General features: G+C 42.2%; 1 protein-coding gene across 1 annotated transcript in view; it reads right to left on the bottom strand.

Annotated features, from left to right (window-relative positions):
- DIS3L2 (DIS3 like 3'-5' exoribonuclease 2) overlaps positions 1-1,728 on the bottom strand; it is a 377,502-nt gene extending 375,774 nt beyond the window's left edge. Inside the window, exon 1 of the mRNA XM_079710102.1 lies at positions 1,690-1,728. The gene's annotated coding sequence lies outside the window, so the exon portion shown is untranslated. The remainder of the gene's footprint in view (positions 1-1,689) is intronic.
- Positions 1,729-9,583: the final 7,855 nt, after the last annotated feature.

A 9,583-nucleotide genomic window follows, 5' to 3' on the forward strand; every position in this document is an offset into this window, starting at 1 on the left:
TTACTCCAAAGATAAACTCTTCAACCTGCTTACAAGGCCCAGCACCCTCTGGCCCACCTCTCCAACCCCCTCTCTCACTAGATTCTTCTACACTCTTCCTGAGCGACACACAGATCTGTATCTTAAGCCCCCAGTCCTCTCCATGAACCCTGCCATCACAGGGTCTTTTTGCCCTTGCTGTTTTTTCTGACTGGATCATTCTTCCCTTCCTGTGCATCCTTCAGATCTCAGTTCAAATGTCACTTCTGTGACTTCCCTAACTCAAATACTTGTCACAGTTGCAGTTTTACATTCATGTGATTAATTGGATTGCATCCGTTGAGGACAGGGATCATGCATGCATTCACTCTCCCCAACTTCCAATGCTAAACGCAGTGCCTAGTACCAAGTAAGCACTCAAATACTTGTTGAATAAGTGAATAAATGGGCACCAAACCTGTAAGAAAGCAATAAAATATCACAGAATGTCTGCTTAAGAGTTTGCGCATCTTCACAAATGAATCTTTGGAGGATGCCCAAAGCAATTGAGCCGAAAATCCCTATTCAACTCTTACAAAAAAAATCAATTCAGATGCCTGTATAAATTTCTCTGGCTCTTCTATGTCTCTAAGCAATTGCTGAGCACTGTAAGTACTTAATAATTACTTATTGAGCTGAAATGAAATTATACTGTTTTGAATAATGGATTTTGATATATAAACTCCTGCATTTTAGTCCCATATAATGTCATTTTCGAAAACTGTTCCTATGTCTCAGTTTTAGCTCCACTGTCATTGGATTAATTATAATGTAGTTATCCAACAATGTTCAAATAAGGCTTAGAGTTTCCTTAGCCCCACTTCTTCAAACTCAGTTAAGGGAGGTTTTCAGTCTCTTGTATTTTCATATAAATTTTACTTTGTCAATTTCTGGGGGGGGAGGGGAAGCCAGCTGGGATTCTAACAGAGATTGTGTTGAATCTGTTTTCAAATGTAAATCAAAGATATTAAAAACACCTGCCCCTACTTTTTCAACGTAGCAAATTTCACTTGAAATTTTTCCCAAACCTACTCAGTCCCAAGGAGAGCTCCTTCCGTAGAGAACTGCTAAGACACAAAATCCAACTTACAGAATACTAAACGCACTAAAAACTGGAAAGCTAATTCCCAGTTAAAGGGTCAGTTCAAAACGCTGGATTAAATGAGTCTCCACGATCAACGAAGCAGATAAAGTATACCAGTTTGTAAAGCGCCAAGCGGCAGGCAAACACCAAGTATTACAATAAAGTGGCTGCTGTTCAAGGATCCTAAGGCGCCTCATCCCTGTCAATCCCAAACATATGTATCCGGACCTACAAGAACGCGTCCACAGGTGACCCGAACCTCGGGAAGCGTTCTCTCTACAGCAAGAGGCCCTGTTTAACTCTGCTTCTCCTCTCAGGACCCCATACTAGGCTACAAGGGAAGGCCGGCGGGGCTCGGGGGCGAGGAGACGGGCCTGGGAGACCGGGTGGGCTAGGAGCGTGGGGCGTGGGGTGGGCAGGGGCGACGCCAGGGCCGGGGAGCGATTCCAGAGGCAGAGGGCACTCGCCCGGGGCCGCCGGCGCAGGTACCCCTCGAAGCGACGCGGAGGCCTCGAAGGCCAGACCCGGGGTCGCTCCTGGGGAGGGGTCGAGGTGGGGCGCGCGAGGAGGGGACGGGGAGGCCTCACCGTGTCTCCCGGGAGGCAAGCGCCGCCGCGGTCCCGCAGTTGCTAAGGAGAATGCTCTTCCGGGTCACGGGCGCGGTGTTATGGAGGCAACGGTGGCCGGGAGGGGCCAAAAGTGAGGCGCGGGGGTGAGTGCGCGGCGGAGGGGGTGGTCTGTTGTAGTTGCCCTGCGGCAGCCGGAGCAGGGCACTCCCGACTGCTGTGGCCTGGTCTCGCGGAGACGACTGGCTGTAGCCGATGACTGTTGCTGCCCGGCCCCCTGCTCAGGGGCCAGCCGCTAGCGGGAACCCTCCCGCCCCTGCTCCTGAATGCCCCCAGCCCCAATCCTCAGTGCTGTGACCCGCCGGGCCGCCTCTCACCCAGCCGGCGACGCCTGCCCCCAACTTCTAGCTTATGGGTGTAGCCACGCCGGTCCTCTCCTGTGACAAGGTTTTACACATCCTTTGATTTACTCCACACCCGGTTAGTGAGCACCTGCTCAGGGCTAGGTGCAGGGCTGGCCCCGGGATACTGAGGGGGGCAACCCAGGCGTGGTCCTGCCCTCCGAACGGATAGGCAGGTGGGAGGGCAGGCAGGCAGTATACTGCATATGGTATTGGGATGCGCAAGTGAAGGAAGCTAGGGGAGCCTGCCCTGGGGGCCTACCCAGACTCAGGTGGGGAAAAGCTGATGGTGGAGACCTCAACCAAGTTAAAAGTGTAGGGAAGAGTATTCCAGGGTAGAGTGTAGGCTCGACTGAGAAACCCACCGAAAGGTCTGTACGGCCTGCCTAGGGGAGTGTGTAGAGAGGAGAGAATGGTTAAGGATGGAACCTAGAAAACATCAATATGGTAGCTGTGAACTAAGGAAGAGGAACCCCCAAAGAGCAGGCAGAATGTTTGTTTGAAAGGCTGCTGAGGAGACAGCAGAAGAATTTCAGTAAGGAGGTGATCACCAATGTAAAATGCCATGGGGATCCAGAGCCCAGTGGTGACCATAGAAAAATCAAAATTCAGGACTAGGTTGTCAAAGTTGACAGTGGCTTGAATCTGTATAGTGAAGGAGTCTACCACCATATTTTCCTTGTTTAAACAAGGGAAAGAGATACACTAAATTGTTCCTGAATGCCTTAATGTTTTCAAAAGCACTGTCACAGTACTTGCAAATTTCAGGATTCCTCTACTAATAACCAATCTCCTTGAAGGTGGAAAATATTTGTTATTTAACCTTGCATCTACAGTGCCTGCCACATTCAAAGGCCTCAGTCAATGTTTGCCTAAAGAATAAAAGAACCCATGGGCCTCTGGTTTTTAATGTTCACACAGGTCCCTTCCAAACCCTCAGCAAAACTGTGATGTAGGCAAAACTTGTCTATTCAAACTGTAGAGAGTGGAAGAAACTCAGCAAGGACAGGAAGCAGAGGGTGGTAGAGGACCAGGGATTCAATGGATGGGAGAGAGCCTAATAGAGCCAGAGATGGGAAGATCCAGAAGAAGAAAAGGACAAAGGATTGAAAACATAGTAGCTGGGCTTTCAGGGCCAGAAATGGGAGATGAAGCCAAAAATAGTTAGAAGCAGGAATAGAAGAGGAAGGACAATTTTTGTACATAAATTGAACAGAGAGATCCCACTGAGATTGGACTGCTGGCAGAAAGTGCAGTGTCAGCCAGTGTGAACACTGCAGGGCTAGGTGGACATATCCCCATGTCCTCTAAGTGAAATGGGCCCTACACTTCCTCATATGGGCCACAGGATAACCGCAGCACATGCTGGAGTGAGTTGGGATGAGAGGCTTGCCCCACAAGCATATCTCCTTAATTCCAGTCCATTTCCATTATCACAAGTATTACAATAAGCTCCCCCCAAAAGAGAAATATTATTCTTCTCTGAGAGCCTAATAAATCCATCCACAATGGATGTGACCATACATTCATGGAAGGAAACCATGAAATTCAAAATGTGTGGCTGAAGAGTTTAGAACACCCAGCATATCAGCCTAAAGGGCCTAGGAGTAACATCAACAAGGCAGGACCAGAAAATGGTTACAATTTGCTAAAGGAAAGTTAACTGTTTTGTGAACAGAAGGGACAAAGTTAACTTGTAACCTAGAAAAAGGAAGCCCCAAATACATGAAGTATAACAGATAATCTACCCCACATTCTCCTGGCAGCCTTGAATATGCAAATATTCTAAAGAACTCTGTTCTGTTGAAGGGCCAAGGTGATTCATTAGGCTCACCTTGGCTAGACTTCTGGGACATTTCAATGGTGCCTCAAGGAATAGAAATTTATCATTGCTATGAAGGGCATATTCTTAGAGAACTGCAGGGAATTGTGGGTGAACTCTGTACTTCAAGGGTGGTATGGGCATAGAAGTTTCCAGGTGATGTGCTTTGTCTGACTGGTCTCTGGATGACGGATGCCAATTAATGACTGAGGAATGCCCCCAAGACCCAAGATATGAGTGGAGGACCGGAGTTACCATGCCCTGTTCTTATATGAATTGAGCCACCTGCTGCCTCCAGGAGAATTCCATTTTGGCATTAGGAGGGACTGTGTCTGAAATCTAAGTTTTGGTTGCCCCAGAGCTTTCCATACCAACGCTGATTCCTAACCACCACCATCTCCAACTTGAGATTCCTGGGTACTAACATCCACCCAGTCACAAAGCCAGACACCCAGGAGTCACCCTTGACTCCACTGTCCCCCGTCACCACACTCTCACCCTAAACAGCCCAGTCCAAGAACAAGTCCTGTAGACTGTGTCATTCCCCCCACCCAATTCCACTGCCACCAGTTACGGTGAAAAGAGCAAATAACCAAGCAACTCAGGTTCAGTAAGAAGTATTACAACCTCAAAGATGAAGCAAGGTGATAAAGGCAGTGTGTGTGTGTGAACAGTGTAATGACCAAACAGCACAAAAACTTCAAGGACATAAGATGAAATAAATTCATTCAGCAACATGTTTTGATTGCCTTTCACATGCTAATTTTGCCTTAAAGGAAGTAAAACATAATGAAAGGACTATTAAATAGGTTAAAGAAAAACCTAAGGTAGAATTGAACAAATTCCAACAACCAAAGTGAAAGAGTGCTTGCTGGCCTGGGGCTGTGACTTTGGAAAGCCCTAGATCAGATGTGCAGTGCATTATAAAGCCCATAGCTGTGCAGGCAGAGTACTGTGGGCTGAGAGGGCTGTGGGTGAGCAGAAAATATGTCTCATCAACACCATATCAATTGTTCTTGGCCTCCTCAACAGCAGCAACTAGACCCACCCAGACCACTATTTCCAACTAGGAATCTTAAACTTAGTTTTAAAAATTACATTTCTCTCTTCCTTCTATCTTCATAGTATTATTTTTATTCTAACTTTTAAAAAACAAATCCTTCTAGAATATTCCCACTTTTTTGCCTCATAGGTGTTAGCCTTTACCTTAATTTCTCTTTTACCTACTAGCTCTTATTTAAATTTTCATCTTTTAAAATATTTTTAATCTTTATTGTATCAGGATTCCATCAACATATTAGTCTTAACTGTTTTCGGTTTAATTTAAAAATTTTTTCTAGTTCTTTGCCCTTTTGTTTCTTTTTTATTTCACGTATGCTACTTTAAATGTGAATTTTAGAAAATTCTCTCATTTACAATGCTATTTTTTCTAAATTTTTATTTCCACATCCTTAGCTTTAAATTTGTCTTAATTTTTATACTCTCTTATCATCTTATTTTAATTTTTATTTCTCTGATCTTCCATCTTGCATACTTTTCTGGTTTTTAACTTGAATTATACATATAGCTCAGCAACTGCAAATGTTATCTAACAATTATTACACTTTAAATGAGAAAATAAAGGATCATATTTAATTCACCAAATCCAGAATGCTTATACTTTGTTTTGTTGGAGAATTTACTCCAGAGGGAGGTCTTTATAGGACAGAATTTTACTTTTCTTCTGTGCCTTGTCTCCTGCCAGATACCAGCCTCATATGAAGCTAGAATAACAGAAAAGGCGCTCTCAAATTGCAACTCCAATACAGCAGCAATGTGGCATAGCACATAATACGTGGGGAACCAAACTGCTGGGTTCAAATCCAACTCCTCCGGTTACTCACAGTGTGACCTTGGGAAAGTTACTCAACCTCTCTGGGTCTCCGTTTTCCTCACCTATAGAATGGGGGTGATTATGATAGCATCTCATAAGGTTTCTGTGAGATTTAAATGAGTCAATATATGTAAAGCACCTAGAACAGTGCCTGACACATAGTAAATACATGTGTTTGCTAATATTGTTTAACAAGAAGTTATCCTATACAGTAGTCACTCTTAGGAGTATAAAATAGCCAAGTATCTTGTAGATGATGGTCCTAACTGACAGAAGCAACTTTTATTCTTCCTCTCGGAGCAGACACTATAGCCTACCAAAGTTCTCTTTGGCACTTTCTCTTCTTAGCCAAACCTCAATATTTGTTTTCAGATATCAATACTCCTCCAAGGACTCATGTATGGGGTGGGGGTGGGGAATAATTTCAGTGAAGAGTGAGTCTGTTTCTCCTTTTCCAATGCCCAACCCTGATTGTGTCTCTGCATTCTAGAGTTCTAGAGAGAAAACATCTGATTGATTGGCTCAGGCCAGCCTATGAATTGGGTTAGGGGTCTGCTGGAGCCAATCAGCTAAGCAAGGGAAACAGAATCACCCAGTAGAATTATGGCTACTCAGGTATACACCTTCCTTAGGGGCTGTGTGTGTGTGTGTGCATGTGCACGTGCACACACACGTGCTCTTATTGGAGGGGAGGGTAGCAAAATTTCAATGAAGGGAGAAGTGATAATTTTATGCACTGTATAGCTCATCTCCACAGATATGCATACCCTAGCCTGAAAAACAATGATATAAAGAATAGTTGCCATTAAATGTGATAACTGTTTTTAAATATTTAACTTTTCAGAATGCCAAAATCAGACCAAGAGGATTTGACCTAGGAGGACTTGAAGAAGGTAAGAGAATGACAAAAAGAATTCTGAATCTATTTATAAGAAAAAACATTTTTGAATTAGAACAGATATAAAGAAATGTGTGCAGTCTGCTTTTTGTTGGATAAATGAAAATATAGTAAAACACTAGGAAATTGGGTTGTTCGGAAAATGTTAAATTTGATCTCACTTAAGTGAATCAAAAAACACAGCGTCCAATAGAAATCCTATATTAAAGAGAAAACAAAGAATTCTATTAACTGAGAAAAATACAGAGTAACACAGAACAATTATAAGATTACATGTAAATGGACTAGATTCTCCTATTTAAAAAACAGAATCACAGGGCTTCCCTGGTGGCGCAGTGGTTGAGAGTCCGCCTGCCGATGCAGGGGACACAGGTTCGTGCCCTGGTCCAGGAAGATCCCACATGCCGTGGAGCGGCTGGGCACGTGAGCCATGGCCACTGAGCCTGCGCATCCGGAGCCTGTGCTCCGCAACGGGAGAGGCCACAACAGTGAGAGGCCCGCGTACCACAAAAAAAAAAACAAAACAGAATCATAGACTGGATTAAAAAGACAAAATCCACACCTATGAATCTTGTTTTTAAAAAAAACATTTAAAGAAAAGGGAGATAGAATAATTTAAAAGCCTGGCTCAGATAAATCATGCTTACACAAAAGCAAGAATAGTAGGTCCCAGCTTGACTGAATAAGTTATGTTCATCCCAGGATTCCTGCATATCTGGGCATGCCCTGAACACCAGTGACAGGACCCACTGGAGGATTGTTTACATGAGAAGCTAGCATCCTAGGAAAGAACCCCTTCTTCAGGCACAGCCAAAGAAAAGCCCAAGGACAGCAGGCTAGTATAATGCTGTGTGCAGCAGGAAGGCTGCAGGGAAAGTGCCAACAAAACAATCTGTTTGGCCTAAGGCAGTCCTGCTCTTTAGCTTTTCAACAGAACGGGGCACCAGCAAAGAAGGGTGCTGTTGGAGCTTGCTGGCATAAACTCTCCACAATACTCCATTCATTGGCCCCAAACACAGGCTCTAACCCAGCCCCACTGAGGGATTGTCAGCAAGTCCCTACACCTCAGGGGCCTCCGTTTCTCTTCTACAAAAGGGTGATTAGAGGAGAGGAACTGATCCAAAAAGGGAAAATTGAGAAATAGAGAGCTTTCTCAAATGTACATTAAGCTTTCACAAAAATTAATTGCAATTTTGAAGATAAAGATATTCACAATAGCTAAGCAAAGATTTTACACATACTTCCTCAGACCTCCATATGATAAAATTGGAGAGAAAGCCAATACATCACCTATATGCACATGACCAGGCAAGAATAGAAGAAAGTTCTGTGATGGAACGATTAAGTTGAAAAGGCAACACCAAATATGAGGATGTTATGTTAAAGACAAACAAAAAAGAGACACTGGGTACACAGTTAAAGCTGTATTGAAGGAACTCTGGTATCTTTCATGCTTATGGTAACAAGAAAAAGGGAAAAATTATCAACTAAATCTACACCTAAATTTTTTTAAAGATATAACAAATTTAAAAAGGAACAGTAACAAACATGAAATCAAATAAATTAATTAGACAAGAGAATATCTGCTTAATATGCAAAACTGAGATTAAAAATGAACTAATATAATATTTACAGACTACTAGTATAGCAAATTAAATACCCAAGAAAATACAAGAGAAACAAACATCTAAAGACTATATAAGGGCTTCCCTGGTGGCGCAGTGGTTGAGAGTCCGCCTGCCGATGCAAGTGGTTGAGAGTCCGCCTGCTGATGTTCGTGCCCTGGTCCGGGAAGATCCCACATGCCGCGGAGCAGCTAGGCCCGTGAGCCATGGCCACTGAGCCTGCGCATCCGGAGCCTGTGCTCCGCAACGGGAGAGGCCACAACAGTGAGAGGCCCGCGTATCGCAAAAAATAAATAAATAAATAAAATAAAGACTATATAAACACAAAAATGTTTCAGTTATTAGGAAATACGATTCAAAGCTAAAATCAAATAAATTTTAAAATTAAAAGGAATTAACAATTTTGAATAAAACCAACACAAGAAGAAAATTCAGAACAACAGGAAAAGCTTAGCAAAAGGGAAGTTTCATAAGAAATATAGAAAACCTATTCAATGAAGATTTGTAGAATGACTGAGTGAATTTTTTGAAAAAAGCACCTAGACTTGATATTGTTGTCATTAACATTTTCAACAGCAAGTAAATAAACAAAAACTCAATTCATTTTGTAAGGCAAATACATTCACTTCCTGCCTACCTGTAAAGATAAAGATTACAATACAAAGAAGTTTTAAAGTTTTTGCTTCATACATAATTTTACCACTTTTGCACATTTATTTTCATTTTATTCTATTACTAGTACCATATTTTTATGTTGCAGAGTTGTATAATGTGCAACTATTTTACATCCCTTCTTTTACAAATTGTATCTTAGTATTTTCCATGTTTATTTTAGAGTTTTCTTTTATTTTTCTCTTTGTTATACAAATTATAAATATTCACATGAAGAAGTAACTAAAAATTTATGAGTAGTTCCACTACGTAAAGTTAGATAAATTGTAGATTGGTAGGTAGATGGATACATAGTACATACATATATACATACAGACATACATACATGGGTAGGTAGACATACATTTGGATTTGGATTGGAATATACTTTTTTGAAATTTTTAAACTGAAGTATAATTCACATAACATAAAATTCACCATTTTAAAGTGTACAATTTAGTGGTTTATAGTATAGTCACAATGTTGTACAGTCATCATCACCACAATAAATTTTAAAACATTTTCACCACACCATAAAGAAATCCCATACCATTAGCACTCCCCATTTCCCTTCCATCCTTCCAGCCCTAGGCAACCACCAATCTACTTTCTGTTTCTATGGATTTCCCTATTCTGGACATTTTA

This window comes from Hyperoodon ampullatus (assembly GCF_949752795.1).
Source record: "Hyperoodon ampullatus genome assembly, chromosome: 8".
In the NCBI taxonomy this organism is placed as follows: Eukaryota; Metazoa; Chordata; class Mammalia; order Artiodactyla; family Ziphiidae; genus Hyperoodon; species Hyperoodon ampullatus.